Source organism: Asparagus officinalis, chromosome 4, assembly GCF_001876935.1.
Source record: "Asparagus officinalis chromosome 4, Aspof.V1, whole genome shotgun sequence".
In the NCBI taxonomy this organism is placed as follows: Eukaryota; Viridiplantae; Streptophyta; class Magnoliopsida; order Asparagales; family Asparagaceae; genus Asparagus; species Asparagus officinalis.
Window position 1 is genome coordinate 74264696 of NC_033797.1, and position 19809 is coordinate 74284504.

Sequence of the window (19809 nt, forward strand, 5' to 3'; positions counted from 1 at the left end):
CTTGTTGACAAGGTTCGTCTGCCATACGAGGTTCGCCTGTTTGACTATGTTCGCTCGTTCGACGAGGTTCGTTTGTCATACTAGGTTCGTCTGTTTGACGACGTTCGTTTGTCAAACGAGGTTCGTCTGATTTGTTGAGACGTGACCCTCACGTTTCCGTAGCAACACGTCCATTGATTGCCTCGTATTCAGGAGTTCATGCTGTAGCAGTTATAACAGCATTAAGAGCAATTTAATGCATTGATGTTATAATCTTAATTGTCATTAAGAATTGTAACGGTCACATTAATTGCTAGTGACTCTTAAGCTGGCCTTAGAGGCCTATAAATAGTGCCCTTGGGTAGCTCTTAGTTGCTGCTGGAAATCCTCTCGCGAGCGTGGAACACGAACGTCGAGAGCTGAAAATCCTCTCGCGTGCATGGAATACGAACGTCGCGTGCTGGAATACGAACGTCGATCCCGACGTTGTTGCTGTTGTGCTGCTGCTGCAGGAACCTGTGCCCACAGGAACTTGTCTTAAACTGAAAGGTTTTGAACCGAAAGGTTCTGAGATCGAGGAGATCTTTTGCCTAGACAGAAATGTCTTATAGATCGAGGAGATCTTGACAATACTGGGTTGGTGCACACTAGAGTATTGCACTGCTGTTCCTGAAAGCAGTTTGGCCTTAGGATCCTTACACCGGAGTAGGCCAAATATTGCTTTAATCATAACGTTTCTATAACGCACAGCAGTTAACTGAAAAAATTTAAAAATACAGCACATCTAATTCCTTTCTTCATTCCAGATTTAACCTTAATTTCCAACAGGAACAACCTCCGGTGTCTCTAACCTTTAATTGTTATCTCTGTGGTGATAAACAAGCGAAGATCCAAAATAGGAGAACCAACCATCAAAAACGATTAAGGGACATAAAAAGTTAAGTTTAACTCTTCTAAATTACGCATCAATTTGGCGACCCAAAAAATAACAAAAACTGTGTTGGTAATTCAAAAGTAGATGTGTTTTCTCATTTTATGTTAAAAATACCATTGTGCACTATGTTGAATTGACTGATCGCGTATTGGGAAAAAAAATAAAACAATAAAAAATTGAAAAGTAAGGTTTCTTATATAATCTCCCTTTTTTTTATTTCTGGGTGTTACTAATGGGCATTAGTGCCCAAATAAGAGGGCATTGAGCACTGTGATAAGCTTGATATCACCTCCATGCTCTTGTTTTGAATTTGAAAACTTCTATAATTAATGTTTTCCTTTTTGAAAAGGTAGGTATAGTAACCTAACCAGCCAAGTCTTCAACAACACTGTCTTAAAAACAAAGGGATAGAAATAGATCAAAAACAAGAGGACAAACAGTCAACCGATTTAGCTAGGGAATGAACAACACCATTACCAATGCGCCTTACATAAGAAACTTTAGAACAACCAGTAATAGTCAGACCAGTGCGAACTTCATCTGCAATAGGAGCCAATGAAGCAAAAGGAGAAGGAGAGTCCACCAAGGAGACAACCTTTAGAGAGTCAATTTCCACCACTAAAATCCTCTAGTTCATACACTGAACAAAATGAAAGCCTTCCAGGACAGACAACAGCTCTGCATGATCCACAGACATAGGACCCCTGATCTCCATAGAGTAGCAACCAATCATATGTCCATGGTGATCCCGAATAACATCTCCCAAACTAATAATATCTCTTTCCAGAGGAACAACAACATATGTGTTGAGCTTTAGCAAACCAGGAGCAGGAAGATACCAAGCAGAAGACCATTTGGAATGGGTGAAAATATCATGAGAGAGACCTCTAACTCTATCCCCTTCCTCCACAAACCAGAGAATTCGAGTCACCAAGACCGAGGCCTCTCTAACACCATCAGCATGAGAGCGCATATTCCTTCCCCCCATATAAACCACATGGTTATGAAAGCCAAAGCCAGAGAGTCCCTAGGGCAAACAAAGGTGAGATGGAAAAGGAAATCACCACAAGACGTGCCTCGAAAACCATTAATCATTTCTCAAAGATCTAAGGACTCCCACACTAAACGAGCAAAGGAGCAGATGATGAAGATATGAAGGGAGGTGTCAAAGGCAGCAAAGGAAAGACGGCAACTAAGGGGCACAAAGATCTCCCTGCGAGATAAACCAGTTGAGGTGGGGAGAGCATCATAGGACAGATGCCAAAGGAACACTCTAATCTTCGGTGGGATCTCCGCATGCTAGATCAAGGACCACTACTTCGTTACCCTAGAATCCGAGGTGGAAGCAGTATCAGGAATAGTATGGCAAAGAAGTCGGTATCCACTCTTGACTGTGTAGCACCCTTCTCCTTATAATGCCAAATGAGTCTTTCAGGGATAGGAGAAGATGGCAGTGGGATAAATGAATGCCCTCCCGATCTACCTGTCAAAAGCAGGTAGCAATCAACTCATGATTCCAAGTACCCAAAGCAGAGATTAGCTCAACCACTCTTCTGGAAGGGTCGATCGGAGAAGTGATTGGCCTGAAAAAAGGGCCTTGGGATCCATGAGTCAGCACTAATAGAGACACTCTGGCCATCACCTATCCTCCATCTCAGACCTTAAGCCAGAAACTCTCTGTCCTAAATAATGCTCTGCCATAAATAAGAGCAATCAGGCCCGACACCAGCTGAAAGAAAGTCCGAGTCCCTGAAATACTTCCCCTTCAAAACCTTACTAGCTAGAGAAGAATGGTCCTGAATGATTCTCCATGTCTGCTTAGCCACCAGTACCTGATTAAACATCTGTAGATCTCTGAAGCCTAGACCACCCTTTGACTTTGTACGACACACCTTCTGTCACCTAACCTAGTGAATCTTTCTCTCGCCAGAAGTTGAGCCCCACTAAAATCTCATAATGATAGACTCAATCTCCCTACACAAAGAAATTAGAATGTGAAAGATACTCATCACATAGCATGGGATCGCCTGCAAAACAGCTTTCACTATAACCTCTCTCCCCACCCCACCCCACCCCACCCCCCCAACTGAGAAATGATCCCTCCTTCAAGCTTGGACTCTTTTCCAAACCGAGTCTCTAATTGAAGCAAAAGTCTGACGACGGCTTCTTCTAACCACCGAAGGGAGGCCTAAGTACCAATCATGTGACTGGGCCCTATCAAGCCCCAAGATAGAGAAAATAGAGGCCCTAGTATCCTTATCTACACAGGGGCTAAAGGTGGTGGCAGATTTATGAAAGTTAACTTTCTGACCGGTTGCAGCCTCATATAGTAGCAGATTACTCTGGATAGTTTGTGCAGCGGCTTGGGAAGCCTGAATAAAAACCAAAGAGTCATCTGCAAAGAACAAGTGAGAAATTCTTGGTCCCGACCAGGAATAAGATAACCCTCTGATGCACCTGTTCTCCTCCTGTCTGATGATCAGTGTTGAGAGAGCTTCCGTGCAGAGAAGAAGCAAATATGGAGATAGTGGGCATTCTTATCGCAGACCACGAGTAGGAGTGACCTGACCCACAATCTGCCCATTGAGGCAGAAATAGAGTGAGGAAGTAGAGATACAGTCCAAGATGAGATGCCTCCAATGATCTGGAAATCCCATGACCTGAAGGGCCTTGTCAATAAACCCCCATTCCACTCTATCATATGCCTTACTCATATCTAATTTCAGTACCATATAGCCAGACTAACCCCGTCTTCTTTTTTGTAATGTGTGGAGAAGTTCAAAAGCAACAATGACATTGTCCTGAATTGATCTCCCTGGGATAAAGATACTCTAAAAGCATTTGATCAATCTGCCAAGAACTCGCTTCAGCCTATTAGCAATGGTTTTCGTGACAATCTTGTAGACTATATTATATAGACCAATGGGTCTAAAATCTGTCTTAGTCTCAGGTGAATCCTTTTTGAGGATGAGAACCACATTGGTTTTATTCCAAGACCTGATAGACGAGCCCCTATTTAGAATCTTCAAACATGCAGCCAAAATATCTAGGCCAATAACAAACCATTGGGACTGAAAAAAGGATGCATGGAAGCCATTCGGGTCGGGTGCCTTAGAAGGGCCCATAGATCAAAGAACACCTCATACCTCATCACTTGTAAAAGGCTCAGAAATGATCCGGAGGTCATCCACTAAAAGTTTAGAAGAGATATCACCACCCACTTCTGCCAAAACCTCCTCTGAAGGAGTGGAAAAGAAAATAGTTCTAAGAAATACTCCTTAATAAGCGTTGCAATTCCCACTTGATCCTCCACCCAAGTTCTATTAGGATGACGTAGACGGCTAATGAAGTTTTTCATCCTCCTAGTAGAAGCTCTAATATGGAAGAATTAGGTGTTACGGTCCCCATCTCGGAGCCAATCAACCCTAGCTCGCTGTCGCCAGAAGCTCTCTTCCCTATACTCAAGAACCTCCCTCTCCTTCTCAAGCCTTCAGATTATAGCCATATTATCCCCCACATCAGGAGAAGAGTAAAGAGACTGGAGCTTTCACTGAATAACTGATAATCTATGCCTCCATCTACTAATACACTCATTTCTCCAACTACTGAGATTTGTAGCATAAGAACCTAGATTCTGACAAACTAATTCACATAGACCCTGTTGTGTGGAGATCCCAGGCCAGACCCTGCTAATAACATCACTCAAATCATCCTCTTTGAGCCAGAAGGCTTCAAAGGGGAAGGGACAACCATGCCTAACTGGAAGGGGATGAGGAGTAGCAAAATATAACATAATAGGATAATGGTCAGAAACAGAAAAATCCAAAGTGGTGTACCTCAACAGTGGGAAATATGTCACTCCAGCCAGCGTCAGCTACCATCCTGTCCAAGCGCTCCTGGATATGAGATGTACCAGTCTGACAATTATTCCAAGTGAAGGTGTGCCCGCAATACCCCAGATCAAGTAGCTCACAATGCAGTAGAACATTTTGGAAATCTAGCATTCTCGAAACATGCGTCTGTTTCTCCCTTGGGCTCATAATGACATTAAAGTCACCTCTACATAACCATGGCTCAGAAGAAAGACCCATCAACCGTCTTAACAGATCCCAGGACTGGTACCGTAAGTATTTCTGAAGATGGCCATAAAACCCAGTGAATCGCCAGTTCCTTCGCGTTGAGTCAACAACTAATGTGTCAATGTACACTGAAGAAAAAGAACGAATGGTCATATCCATTTCATCTCCCCATAGTAACATGAGTCCACCATTTCTGTCTCTACTATCCACCACAAATCAATTCTGGAAACCTAACTGAGATCTCATTATTTGCGCCCACCTACTAGAAAGTCTAGTCTGTACGACACAGTTCCAATGCGCTCCAAAATCCGGAAGGGTCCAATATACCTGTTCGCGGGAAAAAATCGTATCTTTCTTCATTGATTCCACTGCACACTCTTGTAAAAGTTTATCGATTACAAAGATCCGGTCTTTTTATAAGATCCGGTTACAACGAGATCAAAAAAGGAAATAAAAAATTATAATTTTTCTCTTTTGTCGAACAAATCGCGAACTCCTGTTTTGCGGTCGTTCTCTTGCGTGGGTTGTTTGCCTGCGCCGGGGTTTATCCGTGGACCACCGCGAGATCTAGATCCGGTCGGATCTACGCAGTACGACGGGTATTATTTCGCCAAGGAAATAATAGCCGGGGGGATTGGTTCACCAAGGAAACAATCGCCCAAATCTCGGGATCAAAGACCAAGCTTTGATCCGGAGTATGCCTGCGTAGATCTGAGATCCGGTCCTCTCGAACTCTTGCCTTATTTGGCATTGACGATCGCCGAGCACCGGATCTGGATGAGCAAGTCCTCAAAGTCCCAAAGCTTGGATTTTTTTAGATCTGAGTCTTCAATCCAGCAGAGCTTCGCCTCTCCAAATTTTCTAACCTTTGACAAATGAGCCTAGGCCTCCTATTTATAGACTCTCTGAACTGTGCCCGCGCACAGATCTGGGCCGGCCACCTATAGGTGGCCGGCTCTGGGCCGAGCCACCTATAGGTGGCTGCAGTAAATCTGATTCCTGATTTGGCAGTAAATCCACTTCTGAGTTCGAGTCCGAAACTGATCTTGATTCGATCGTGATTCGTCCGAGTCTGCCCTTGGTTGGATGACTCGTTGACTCTTCGAACCCTTGGCTTGATTCCACACGATGTATTCTGTTGCTTGCGTGCGATTCGTTAACCTCGTCGCCTCGTTAATCCGCTTCGTTGCGTGTCACTTGGCTTCGGCGTTGTGGACTGACGCTCGTGTTTAGATACGTCACCCGATGGTTCGTCGGTTTGTGCCGAGCTGTGCTAAGGGACCGATAAGCAATTTTATACTCCTACAGATACCCCCTCCAAAGTATTTCAGTCTCGTTCTTTTATAGAAGAGTCTGGAATACTTTGGATATGATTGTCCCAACCTTCAGTCGGTGTAACGGGACTTTGGAATGGCTTCTGTTCTTGATTCCTTCAATCCTTCAGGCTATTCGGTGCTTTGTCGAATGTCCGTAAGGTTTCCGGTGCTGCATTTATTATCTGACCGTTGTCGGAATTTCGAATTTGAAGTCGATTCCTAATTTTCTGATCTTTAGCTCGTGTTTGTTGGTTCAACATAGAACTGACCCTCGAATGTCGGCGTTGAATCTTTATTTGCGACGCGTTGTCCGGCGTAGTGTCGTTGAGTTATCCTTAAGAATATTTTTGGAAAAATATTCTCTAGGAACTTCTCAACCAAAAATAGGGAATAGTTTATACTCGTATACCTTATTGGAGTATTAAGAAGCATTTTATACTCATATACTTTTCGGAGTATTGATTTTTTTATTGCAACGCATTGATTGGCGTTGACCTAGGGTTACGCGTTGACCGGCGTTGACCCTAGGGTTTCGAACGTCGTACGTTGACTGTTTGATCGCAACGCGTTGACTGGCGTTGACCTAGGGTTACGCGTTGACCGGCGTTGACCCTAGGGTTTCGAACGTCATACGTTGACTGTTTGATCGCAACGCGTTGACTGGCGTTGACCTAGGGTTACGCATTGACCAGCGTTGACCCTAGGGTTTCGAACATCGTACGTTGACTTTTTGATCGCAACGCGTTGACTGGCGTTGACCTAGGGTTACGCGTTGACCAGCGTTGACCCGAGGGTTTCGAACGTCGTACGTTGACTTTTTGATCGCAACGCGTTGACCAGTGTTGACCTAGGGTTACGCGTTGACCGGCGTTGACTCTAGGGTTTCGAATCGCTTGACGTTTGTTGGAGTATACACAGTTTAAGCTCTTGAGGTATTGGAGCATGGCGGTCCTAAATATTGGAGTTGTTATATGCTCAAGTCACGAGACCAACTAATGAAGATGATGCTTCAATGACTTGCATTTATAGAATTTTTGGCAAATTTTTAGCCATCAACGAGTTTGATAAGCCTTTACCGACTACCGTTTGAGTCGGGCTAGCATGCGGATTGTTTAAGTCCGTTCCACATGTGACGTTATGCTAAAAGAGTTAACCCTTTTAGTGCCACGATATTGAATACGTAGACTTCGTCTTTCTCCTGTGAAAAGACTAAACAGCAACGTGTATCAGACGTTGACTTAGGATTTTTGGCAAATCCTCAGCCCTCAACGGATTTGACATGCTTTTACCGATTAGTTGACCCTAGGGTTTTGAACGTCGTATGTTGACTTTTTGATCGTAACGCGTTGACTGGCGTTGACCTAGGGTTACGCGTTGATCGGCGTTGACCCTAGGGTTTCGAATGTCGTTGGATGCTCAAGTCACGAGACCAACTAATGAAGCTGATGCGTCAGTGACCCTCGCATTTATAGGATTTTTGGCAAACCCTCAGCCTTCAACGGGTTTGATAAGCCTTTACCGATTACCGTTTGAGTCGGGCTAGCATGCGGATTGTCTAAATCCGTTCCGCATGTAACGTTGTGCTAATGGAATGAACTCCCTTAGACTCGCTGCTACGACTTCGAATACGTAGACTTCGCCATTGTTACGGGAATAGGCTATCTGGCGACACGTGTTAGGTGTTGACTTATCCCTACTTAGGCTTCGGGATAAAATACCCCAGAATCGAACTCTGGTGTCTTTTTCTACGGAAAAAGACTAAACCGGCGACGCGTGTTAGGCGTCGGCATATCCTTTCTTAGGATTCAGGATGAAATTCCCCATGCGTGTAAGGCATGGATTTTGGTGTTATTAATAACAACCTACCACAATGTTGAATATGTGGGCGGGTGTTCTTTTTAGCGGTTAAGAACTAACCGGCAACGCGGGTTAAGCGCAGACTTATCCCTACTTAGGTTTCAGGATAGAATACCCCAGAATCAAACTCTGGTGTCTTTTTCTACGGAGAAAGACTAAACCGGCAGCGCGTGTTAGGCGCAGACTTATCCCTGCTTAGGATTCAGGATAAACTTCCTAGGATGAATCTTAGATTGAAAATATCAGTGCGGGAAAGGAAGAATTTTATATTCTATTTCCCGGTCTTCTTTTAGGGTGAAGGCGAACCCGACACGGGAGAGGAAGAATTTTATATTCTATCTCCCAAAGCTGAAGAGGTAGAATTTTATATTCTATCTCCAGTTGGAAAGGAGACTCGAGGTGAGATCTCCACCCCCAGAATCCGAAGAGGTGAAACTAGGAGTGGGATCTCCACTCTGAGAATCGAAAGATTCGGATAATTTTGACTGTGGTCCTAACTGTAAGAAGGTTTGACCAATTGGGAGGTTTGAGACGATCCTAACTGTTGGAAGGTTTGATCGCTCGATCTGTAGACCTCTCATTCATTGGAGGAATCGAGAGGGGGATTTTGACTGTGGTCCTAACTGTAAGAAGGTTTGACCAATTGGGAGGTTTGAGACGATCCTAACTGTAGGAAGGTTTGATCGCTCGATCTGTGGACCTCTGTTCATTTGGAGGAATCGAGAGGGGGATTTTGGTTGTGGTCCTAACTGTAGAAAGGTTTGACCAGGTGATAGATCGAGATTTATTATATCCGGACTCTAACTATGAAAGTGTTGAGTGCACGAACATAGCGTAAGTTTGATTGGATTAAACTTGATCGAATTTGGTGGTCCCACCGTCAGTTAGTCTGATCGGTGAGAGATTTAGTGTTCATCACTTTATTCATATCGATCGGGTTATCCCTAAGAATATTAACATTCTTTTGGGAACTTCCCGTTACACGAATTATCCACCCCCAGCTTTCTTGCAAAACTGGATGTAACGAGGAGTACATTATCCTCAATCGCATGTTCAAGTTATCCTTGAGAATATATGATTCTCTAGGAACTTCCCGTTACATAAATCGTCCACCCCTAGCTTCCTCTGCGGAACTGGTTCGGACATTATTCTCAGTTACCTGACCGGGTTATCCTTAAGAATATTAGCGTAATATTTTCCAGGAACTTCCCGTCAAAAGTGGGAAACAGTTTAGACTCATATACCTATTGGAGTATACAGGGAGCAGTTTAACCTCTTGCACCTGTTGGAGGATTGAGAAACAGTTTATACTCGTATACTCTTTGGAGTCTTAAGAAGCAGTTTATACTCGTATACTTTTCGGAGTATTACCGTTCTCAACTGGCTTACCTTAGCGTTATGACGCCGGCTTCAACCAAGGTCTGAATGCTATTCTTGAGAGCAAAGCAATCCTTGGTGGGATGAACGACCCTCCTATGGTATGCACAGTACTTTGGGTCCGTAGTGTTGTCAGCTTCCTCCTGATTTGTGATAGGCGGTAGCTTGATCTTGTTACCTTCAAGGAGGGATTCGAAGATGGCTGGAACGTCTTCGTCCTTGAAGGAATACTCTCTTTGGAGTCTCGGACCCGAAGTCTTTTGCTGCCTTCGCCTTACCACGGGAGGCGAAGTTTGAGTTCGGAGGATTCGCCGTCGGTTGGCTCCTCTCGGCTTTCTTCCTTCGGAGGAAGCGTTCGACTTGCTCTCCTTGGACCTTTAAATCCTTCCATATTTTGGATGGTGCTGTCCCCATTGCTTCCAACACGTCCAATGCAAGGTTGTTGTGGCAAGTCTGGAGAATGAACTCCTCAGTGATCGGGTCTCGACAATTCATTGCCTTGTTCCGGAACCTTTTGACGAAGGTATCAACTAATTCTCCGTCTTCCTGTTTCTCATCGAGCAACGATCCGATAGATATCTCGGTGTCGTCGTCGAAGAAATTGGCCAGGAATTTGGTCTCCATGTCGTCCCAGCTGTTCACGCTTCCTGGCTTGAGGCGACGATACCAATCGAAGACGGCTCCGCGAAGAGTGCCAACGAAGGACCGTACCATCAGAGGCTCATTGCCGGAGATTACCCCCAGGCATGATTTGAAATAAATCACATGCTGAGTGGGTGAACCCTTCCCATCAAACGGCGTGAAGTTGATTAAGTTGAACTTCACCGGATAGGGGATTGATTCCCATTCTCATGGGTATGGACAAGGAATACCAGTCTTCTTCATTTCTTGAGCGGAGATCAACGTATTGATTTTGCTCTCGAGATTTTTAATCTTCAGGTTTTCACCTGAGTCTTCGTCAGCACGATTCTGAGGTGGAAGCGTGGTGTTGTCCTCATCTTCCAGGTTGACCTGGTTACGACGACTTGGTTCGCCTTGCTGGTTTGTCAGCGCTCGGATTTGCTGGTCATGCATTTCTTTCATATTCTGCATGGCCATCTGCATTTCGAGCTTGAAGCTCTCTTGTTGCTTAGCCATGGCTTCTTCGAGCATCTTGGCCACTTGTTCTACGCTTATCATCAGTGACTCGCGGGGTTGTCCCTCGCTGGATACTGTATTATCTGATGCGACAGCAGAGCAGGAATCCGATTCTTCATCTTCTGACGGTAATCTTAACCGAACCCTACCATAAGTTCCTCGTGTAATGGCTCCAGACTGCAGATGAGTTAGATATCAGGGTACTTCCGGAATTGACTCGGGATTATCCCTTGTCGATGCCCTTTTGCTGGTCATATTGGTAGTGACCCTCGGAAATTCTCCGTCTTTAATTACCCTTCTTCTTTGTCGGAAGCGCCTAGACCTTGGTCTTGGCGTTTCGGCATTGAGCCTTTTGAAAACCGAAACTCTTTCGGGGACCGTCTTGATGCAGTTGCACTCAGACAACACCGCCCGAATGAGTTTGGAACAGGAGCATTGAGTTTCTGGTCGTCGGGGACTCCTCTTTCTAGTTTTCCTCGTGCTCCCATCACGATAGTATAACTCGTCGGTTTGAAAGTTAGAGTAACCTATCGTGTGTCGGCACGACTTCTCAGGTATAATGTTATCGTCATCAGACGACAACGTTTCCTTCTGAGGACGAACTGCCTTCTTTGGGCTCTCAAGAGTCACGCGCCTCGAGACATGCCTTTTTGGGCGTGAGTTCTTAGCGGGCTCTTGGACTTCGATGCGTAAAGTAGTGCGCTTGGGTGCCACGATTTCTTTGTCATGTTGAGGGTTGCGGCGACCCCCATCATGTTGAGTCGTTCGGGGCTTCTTCATCGGGCCCAAACGTTCTTGGACTGGAGCTTTGCCTCTCTCATCATGAATTGGACCAAGGCGCTCCAAAACTGGCTTCTTCTTTCGGAATGATTCTGCATGATCTCCCGGAGAAGCTATTGGAATTATCGGCGACTTGGGTTGATTCGCCGGTGGTTGAACTTTTGTTAGAGGTTGCTTCGGCCTCCATACTTGGCGGGTTGGTGATGACTTTTTGGCCACTCTTCCCTCCTCCAACTTCTTGGCCTCCTGCACAAGAATTTTTGCTTGTGCGAGTAACGCGCGGCGTTTGTGAATCCGCTCTTCAAGTGTCGAACGGTTCCGTTTGACCCGGATCCATTCGTTGTTGAGGCTGTTTGCCTCCCCTGTTCTTCAGATCCGCATTGTAGCGGATCCCGTCAACTGACTCCATGGCCTTTGCGAACTGTTTCGCAAGGCGTTGACGTTGCCTTTGGTGGGCTCTCTTCGAGAGAGTCACCACGCCCTCTACGGCAGAAGGGTTGGCCAGAGCAGCTCCGACCTGGTTGGGAATTGGAGGAATCTCGAGCAGCTCCGACCTGGTTGGGAATTGGAGGAATCTCGCCCGATGCGGCTTTGGCATCCAGCGGGGTGAGATCTTCGTTGGTGTTTTCAACATCTTCGTACCAACGAGCCTTTCTCCTGGAGGAGAACTTCTTGGACTTGCGGGGGGAGGTTGATCCGGACGAGGACGACAAGTATTCCTCGAACTTCTGCTGGTCGAACTCGTATTCGACCTCCTCCGCGACCGGGATTGAGATCCGCGGCTACGACGCTCCGATCTCGGCAGCGAGATCGGCAGCTCCCACTGTGGTCGCCAGATTGTTCGCGGGAAAAAATCGTATCTTTCTTCATTGATTCCATTGCACACTCTTGTAAAAGTTTATCGATTATAAAGATCTGGTCTTTTTATAAGATCCGGTTACAACGAGATCAAAAAAGGAAATAAAAATTATAATTTTTCTCTTTTGTCGAACAAATCGCGAGCTCCTGTTTTGCGGTCGCTCGCTTGCGTGGGTTGTTTGCCTGCGCCGGGGTTTATCCGTGGACCATCGCGAGATCTAGATCCGGTCGGATCTACGTAGTACGACGGATATTATTTCACCAAGGAAATAATAGCCGGGGGGATTGGTTCACCAAGGAAACAATCGCCCAAATCTCGGGATCAAAGACCAAGCTTTGATCCGGAGTACGCCTGCGTAGATCTGAGATCCGGTCCTCTCGAACTCTTGCCTTATTTGGCGTTGACGATCGCCGAGCACCGGATCTGGATGAGCAAGTCCTCAAAATCCCAAAGCTTGGATCTTTTTAAGATCTGAGTCTTCAATCCAGCAGAGCTTCGCCTCTCCAAATTTTCTAACCTTTGACAAATGAGCCTAGGCCTCATATTTATAGGCTCTCTGAACTGTGCCCGCGCACAGATCTGGGCCGGCCACCTATAGGTGGCCGGCTCTGGGCCGAGCCACCTATAGTTGGCCGAGCCACCCATAGGTGGCTCGGTTTTGGTCGAGTCCCCTTTGGTGTTTGGGTTTTGCCGTTTTTTCCGGTCTCGTGGTTGATTTGAACTTTGATTTGTTGATCTGATTTGACAGTAAATCCGATTCCTGATTTGGCAGTAAATCCACTTCTGAGTTCGAGTCCGAAACTGATCTTGATTCGATTGTGATTCGTCCGAGTCTGCCCTTGGTTGGATGACTCGTTGACTCTTCGAACCCTTGGCTTGATTCCACACGCGAATGGATGTATTCCGTTGCTTGCGTGCGATTCGTTAACCTCGTCGCCTCGTTAATCCACTTCGTTGCGTGTCACTTGGCTTCGGCGTTGTGGACTGACGCTCGTGTTTGGATATGTCGCCCGATGGTTCGTCGGTCTGTACCGAGCTGTGCTAAGGGTCCTATAAGCAATTTTATACGCCTACAATACCTCGGTGAAAGCCTAATATACCTCGGTGTAAGCTTTCCCCGTCTCCCGAATTGCTGAACGGCTTTCATAGGCGATACCTTCAGCATAATCGAATCTCCAACCTGAAACTCTAAGGGTCTTCGTCTCTTATCTGCATAGCTCTTTTGCCGACTCTGAGCGGCTAAAATCCTATCTCTGATCAATGCTACCTTCTCAGTAGTCTGCCTTACAAGTTTTGGTCCAAGCATTAAGCTGTCCTCTGGCTCTGCCTAATATATCGGTGATCTATAAGATCTGCCGTACAATACCTTATACGGAGCCATACCGATCGTCGCTTGATAACTGTTGTTATAAGAGAACTCTATCAGTGGAATATGATCCTCCCAGCTACCTTGGAAGTCAATGACACATGTCCGTAACATGTCTTCCAACACCTGATTCACCCTCTCTGTCTGACCATCCGTCTGTGGGTGGAATACACTGCTATAAGATAGCCTGCTATCAAATGAGTCCTGCAAACTCCTCCAAAAATATGAAGTGAATACCGATCCTCGATCCGACACGATCATATCTGGAACTCCGTGAAGTCGAACTATCTCCCGAATGAAGATCCTCGCATAAGCCTCAGCTGTATATGTAGTCCTCACTGGATTAAATATGATAACTTCGTCAACCGGTCCACTATCACCCAAACAGAATCATTCCCCTTCTTCGACTTCGGCAACCCTACAATGAAGTCCATAGAAATATCCGCCTATTTCTACTCTAGGATGGGTAAAGGCTGAAGTGTTCCTGCTGGTCTCCGATGCTCTGCCTTCACCTGCTGACAGGTAAAATACTTAGCCACATACTCTGCAATCTCTCTACGCATACCACTCCACCAGAAGTGTCTCTTCAGGTCCTTGTACATCTTGGTAGTCCTTGGATGTACTGTGTACCGAGTACGATGCACCTCATCAAATAACTCCCTCTTCAGCTCTGTAGTGGCTGGCATAACCAATCTACCCTTCATCCGTAGACCTTCATATGCTCTAATGGTCCAATCGGCCTTAGACTCTTTGGAAATCCCCTCCTTACGAATTTGAATCTAAGAGTCTTCCAACTGAGCTCTGACAACTCTAGTACTCCAAGATGGCTGAACTGACACAGCTCCCAAAAACGCACTGGTTCCACTAATCTCGGGTCTGAAATCAAACTGGCTAAGAGTAAGAAGATCTCTATACAACGAACATCTCAAAGCCGAAACCCGATGTCGACGCTTTCTACTCAAAGCATCTGCTACGACATTCGCCTTCCCCGGATGATACTGAATCGCGAATTCGTAGTCCTTGATAAACTCAATTCATCTCCTCTGTCTCTGGTTGAGTTTCTTCTAAGAAAAAAGATACTTCAGACCCTGGTGGTCTGTGAACAGCTCAAACTGCACTCCATACAAATAGTATCTCCATGACTTCAATACAAATACTACTGCTGCTAACTCCAAATTATGAGTGGGATAGTTCTGCTCATGCACCCTCAACTGCCATGAGATATATGCTACTACCCTCTGAGTCTGCATCAAGACGCCTCCTAATCCTGCCAATGATGCATCTGTGTAAACGATGAAAGTTCTGTCGCTGCTCGGAATAGTCAAAACTGGTGTTAAAGTCAACTTAGCCTTCAATGTATCAAATGCCTTCTGGCACTCTGTGCTCCAAATAAACTGTACACCCTTCTTCGTAAGGCGTGTAAGTGGCGTCGAAATCTTCGAGAAGTCCTGGATGAACTTCCTGTAATAACCTGCTAATCCTAAGAAGCTACGAATCTCCGTCACCGTCTTTGGCAGTTCCCAATCAAGCACTACTATAACCTTAGCTGGGTCTACTGATATGCCCTCTCTGCTGATGACGTGTTCGAGAAATCTGACCTCTGAAAGCCAAAACTCGCACTTGCTGAACTTGGCATATAACTGGTGCTCCCGTAGAGTCTGCAAAGCTAATCGGAGATGCTGCTCATGATCTGCCTTCGATCTTGAATAAATGAGGATGTCGTCGATGAAAACAATCACGAACTGGTCCAAGAAAGGACGAAAAACCCGGTTCATCAAATCCATGAATACCGCGGGTACATTGGTCAACCCAAATGGCACGACCATGAACTCAAAAGATCTATATCGAGTAAGAAAAGCGGTCTTGGGGATATCCATCTCCTAAACCGACAATTGATGATAACCAGAATGAAGATCAATCTTCGAGAAGAACTGCGCTACCTGTAACTGGTCGAACAAGTCATCAATCCTAGGTAATGGGTACCTATTCTGGATAGTGACCTTGTTCAACTCTTTATAATCAATGCACAATCTCATACTACCGTCCTTCTTCTTCACGAAGAGAACTGGCGTGCCCCATGGAGAATGACTCCGACGAATAAATCCCTGAGCTAATAACTCATCCAACTGGGTCTGAAGCTCCCTCATCTCAGATGGTGCCATGCGATAGGGTGCGCGGGATATCGGGGCTGTGTCCAGCTGTAACTCAATACAAAACTCAACCTCTCTCACAGGAGGTAACCCAGGTATGTATTGAAAGACATCCTGATACTCTGAGACAACTCTAGTCTCCAACAAATCAGCACCCTGATCCCGTCACATCACCTCCTCGATGTACGTCAGAAATGACTCCGTAAAACGGTTGCCCTGAGAAGTGGCCACAATCATCTCGGACCCATCGAATGCTCATAATCTGACTATCTTCACAAAATAGTCAATACTAATATGATAGGACGACAACCAATCCATACCAAGGATGACATCAAACTCGGATATATGCAACACTATCAAATCAGCGACGAACTCTAACTCATCTAGACTGATAGTACACCTCCTACAAACGCTCTCCAGAAGCGATATCTTACCTAAAGGGGTGGAAACTGATAAAGGGGTGTCTAATGGCTGAGCTACGAGCTGGAGTCTAGTCATAAAATCATACGAAACGAAAGAATGCGAAGCTCCCAAATCGAAAAGAATACAGGCGGGAAAGGAATTCACGAGGAATGTACCATCCACAACTGTTCCGCTAGCACCATGATCACGGGGAACCACTGTATATACTCTGCCTGTGGCTGAAGACTGCTCTACCACTGGTGCTGGAGAATATGGGACAATCTGTCCCTGGGGAGCCTCCTGGACTGCTCGAACCTGCCCCTCTGTCCTCTGTGTTGCTAGCGATGCCTCAAGCCTGATCTGCTAGCCCTGACCTCTGCCCTGCTGTCACTGCTACTGCTAGATCGGACCCCTGCCTGGCTGGGCTCCTGCTGGTGCACTACGATACTCTGATGCCTTGTGTCCCACCTTGCGACAGTTATAGCAAACCCCCTGGAACTTGCGCTGCTGATGCGCTCTCTGACCTGCTGAGGCCCCTTCTTATGAGGGCCTTGCTGCTACTGTTGGGATCCAGAAAAAGGCCTCTTGTTCTTGCCCTTATCCCCTGACTACCCTATCTTGGTCTTTTCTTCCTTATCCTTCTGAAACATGGCAGTCTCAATCTCCTGTGATGTGGCGGCTTCTGCTACCTCTCGAACCGAATAGAACTTCCTCGAGACGAGGTATCAATGAAGATTAGGGTGGAGCCCTGCTAAGAACATCTGAGCGTGGTGCTCGCCTATCTGCCACATGCCCATGAAGTGCAGCAACTCTATAAACCTGCTCTTAAAATCTGCCACTGACATGTCCCTCTGAGTCAACCGGGACAACTCAAGCTTCTTCCCAGTCCGTGCTGCAGAAGAAATATATTGTCCATCGAAGAAATAAACAAAGTCCTCCCATGCGAGGGTCATCCGGTGCTCTGGAGTGAACTGGAGCCTATACCATCTCCCGGCGTCTCCCTTCAGACTGTAGGAAGCCAATCTCTGCTTCTGGACCGAATCCATATTAAGTATATCGAGGATGTTACTCACATCCTCCTTCCAATTATGGGCTGCAAGAGGATCTGTTGACCCCTGGAATTCTGGTGCTCTCATCTTCTGGTACCTCTCAACCATACGGAGCCAAGCCTCCTACTCTGTGGCTCTATCTGGAACTGCTGATGGAAAAGCTGTAGGTGTGACCTCTAGGGGTCTCTCACTGATAGGAACTATAGGTATCCCCTACGGCTGATCTGCTGCTGGTGGTGGTGGTGGTGTCGGTGGCGCGATATGACTCGCCACAAGCTCCTTAATTGCTGCCATCCTAGCTACGATGGAAGCCATGAGATCAATAATGTGGCTCAGGTTGAGCTTATTGTGGCTCAGGTAGAGCCTGCTGCGACTCTGCCTGTCCAGCTCTCCGAGTATGAGGTCTACCACGTCCTGCCATCTCTCTGATTATAAGAAAACAAGAGTTTATGAGTCAAAATAGACATATACACATACACAACATATCACAATATGATTTTCACAACAATTTAATATTCACACAAATACTTTAAATTTACACAAAAATAGTTGTCATAAAAAAAATATTCTCAAATTTTTAGATATACGCATATATCGTCCTCATTCATACTAGGAAATCTTACGGATTCTATACATGAATTCTAAAAACTCTATCCTAGCTCCACGACTTGACACAGGATGATCCTAAGGATACTGGAACTAGAGCTCTGATACCAACTGTGATGCCCCTGAGTTCACACAAGGTTGCAGTCCAAGGTAAAACCAAGAATATCAAATCTGTCATGCACCACACCGTGCAATAACATGTTTCACCATCACAATTACTATCTCTCTAGTAGAGTCAATAAAAGGTGTAGGTACAAAAACAAGTAAAAGATAATATAGAAATCAATAGATGAAATAATAGAGATCAAATTAATATTCCATCATCTAGCATACTAAAGTACAAGTCAATGTCTGGAATAAATAAACTGAAGTACTCAACAAGTCTCAAATACAAAAAATATCTGACAAGAGGAAATAAGGCACACAGCCTTTACAACTTCTAGAATAAAACTCTCAAATATCTAAACAAAAGTCTACAGTGGAGCTCAAAAGAAAAATATAACTAAATAGACAGCTGAAGCTAAAATGCATCGCCATCAACCTGCGACTCTCCGGGCTCCTGGCCCGTTACCTGAAAGAGGGAGGGACAATGAGCGTCAAAGCGCTAGCGAACAACATCACAACCAACCCCAAGGGATAGAGCTCGTTGTATAAGAAAATACAGTTAACACATAATAATATAAAATTATTTATCCTAACAATAATGGGTTTTAGTACTCAGGAAATTACAACACGAGCATAGGTACGTCGAGCGAAATAATCCAAACAAGGAAACCCTCATGTATATACCTTGTATCTCAAATCGTAAGTCCCTAAGTACCAAACCCAGAGTCTAATACATGAACAATAAAGAAAAGAAAATAAACCCATCTCTACTAATAAACATAGTCATGTCAAAGCCACAATAAGTATCATGTTCAGCCTAGGTAGATATCATGTCCCAACTTCATAAATATGTCATGCTCCAAACTCGATTATGTATCATGCTCAAGGTTTAGCAAAATATGTCATGCTCCAAACTCGATTATGTATCATGCTCAAGGTTTAGCAAATGTCCAACACATGGACTAAATGTAATGCTTGTCCAACACATGGACTGAATCATGCTCAAGGTTTAGCAAATGTCCAACACATGGACTAAATGTAATGCTTGTCCAACACATGGACTGAATAATATGCATGTCTAACACATGGACTGAAATGATAAGTATCCAACACATGGACTAATAGTGATGTATGTCCAACACATAGACTATAAGTAAAGAGGTGCAACTGTCAAAGGTATATGTGGAAAGATATACATATCCTAAACTCGCACGTGTCTCGATGTGCAGGTCTAAACTTGTGTCAAAAGTCAACCCCTATGTATAGATAAATCACTAACATTGAAATCAAATGTCAAGTCGTCGAGGCGACCCCGAAAAGCAACTCAAACAGGTTAAGAACCTGTAAAACATCTCATCAGTCGACTCATGTGTCAACTGATGCAATCAGACGACTCATTGGTCGACTGACAAGATCAGGCAGAACAACCTCAACTCACTAGTCGACTGATCGGTCGACTGAGAAACTGAGAAAAATAAAATCAGCCCATCAGTTGACTGATCAGTCGACTAATGGCTGATAAAATGCAGCCCGTTGGTCGACTGATCAGTCGACCAAACTGGCACAGAAACTGTTTGAACAAGTTTCGATTAATTGCCAAAATATCATCAAAAATTTATTTTTTTCATCATTTCCATGTAGTACTCTACTGATTCTAACATACATGTATCAAACTAAAACGAAATTTCACATGTAAATACATAAACAAAACCCTAAACATATGCATTCATGTTTTAAAAACATTTTGAAAACAAAAACTCGTGTTTGATCTCTTATTAAAACATTACAGATCTAGATCTTTGATTCACAAAAC